The sequence below is a fragment of the Orycteropus afer genome, unplaced genomic scaffold (assembly GCF_000298275.1).
Source record: "Orycteropus afer afer isolate SDZICR_OR568_19922 unplaced genomic scaffold, OryAfe1.0 scaffold00548, whole genome shotgun sequence".
Lineage (NCBI taxonomy): Eukaryota > Metazoa > Chordata > Mammalia > Tubulidentata > Orycteropodidae > Orycteropus > Orycteropus afer.
This window is the reverse complement of record NW_006922135.1, coordinates 1,200,419-1,201,993: the sequence shown is the minus strand read 5'-3', so window position 1 is coordinate 1,201,993 and position 1,575 is coordinate 1,200,419.

Below are 1,575 nucleotides of genomic sequence, written 5' to 3'. Positions count from 1 at the left end.
ATGATGAAAGATGAGAATATATCCATTCAGGAAGTCCAACAAACACCAAACAGGATAGACTCCAAAATAAAATCACCAAGACACATCATCATCAAACTCATCAAAACCAAAGATCAAGACAGAATCCTGAAAGCAGCACAGGAAAAACAAAAAGTTACCCACAGAAGACTGCCAGTAAGAATGAGCTTTGATTTCTCAGCAGAAACCATGCAAGCAAGAAGGCAATTGGATGGTATATATAAAAACCTGAAAAAGAAAAATTTTCAACCAAGATTTATATGCCCAGCAAAATTATCCCTCAAATATGATGGTGAAATTAGGAGATGTCCAGAAAAGGAGAAACTAAGGGAATTTTTTAAAACCAGATCAGCCTTACAAAAGATGCTAAAGGGAATCCTTTGAACAGAGAACCAAAGATAGCAAATAACAACCAACCATTAATACACAAGATGACATAACCCAGATACCACAGCTATGGACATATCCAAAGTAAAATGAGCTTACAAGATTGTAAATAGGGAACCAGATACATAAATTGGCAAGTGAGCACAATTACAAACAAAAAGAGGGAAAAAACTGTGTAGTTACAAAACTTCTAAATGGTGAGGAAGTTAAGAGAGTTGCAAGACTGTTCTAAACCTGGGGATAAAATTATAAATCATGAGGTAACCTCAAAGAAAAATGATAAACCTTCACATCACAATAAAATAGAGGACAAGCACAAATATTCAGCATATACTAAAACAACAGCAACAAAGGAAATGATAACCTGATTCATAAACATAATGAGCTCAACACAGAAAATAATATGGAACAAAGAAACCAGGGACACCATGAAAAAACACATAACAAAATGACAGTAACAAATTCAAACTTATCAATAATTACCCTGAATGTTAATGGATTAAATGCACCAATCAAGAGACAGAGAGTTGTAGATTGGATAAGAAAACATAACCCATCAATATGCTGCCTACAAGAGACACACCTCAGAGACAAAGACAAAAATAGACTAAAAATCAAAGGTTGGAAAAAGATATATCAAGCAAATTGCAACTGTAAGAGAGCAGGACCGGCAATATTAATTTCTGATCAAACTGACTTAAGACAAAAACCACCACACAAGACAAGGAAGGACATTATATAATGATTAAAGGATCAATTGAACATGAAAATATAACCATAATAAATATCTATGGACTCAATGAAAGAGCCCCAAAATACATAAATCAAACCTTAAAAGAGTTGAAAACCAAATGGATGACTCCACAGTCATAGTGGGAGACTTTAATACACCACTTTCTTTGAAAGATAGAACAACTGGAAAGAAACTCACCAAAGATGCAAAAGAACTAAACAATACAATCCACCAATTTGGCCTTATAGATATCTACAGAGCACTTCACCCAACAGCAACACAATATAAAGTCTTCTCCAGTGCACATGGAACTTTTTCCATAATAGACCATGTTAGGCCATGAAATAAGCCTTAATAAATTTAAAACATTGAAATACTGCAAAGCATCTTTTCAGATCATAACACTATCAAATTAGAAATCAACAATAGGAAGATCA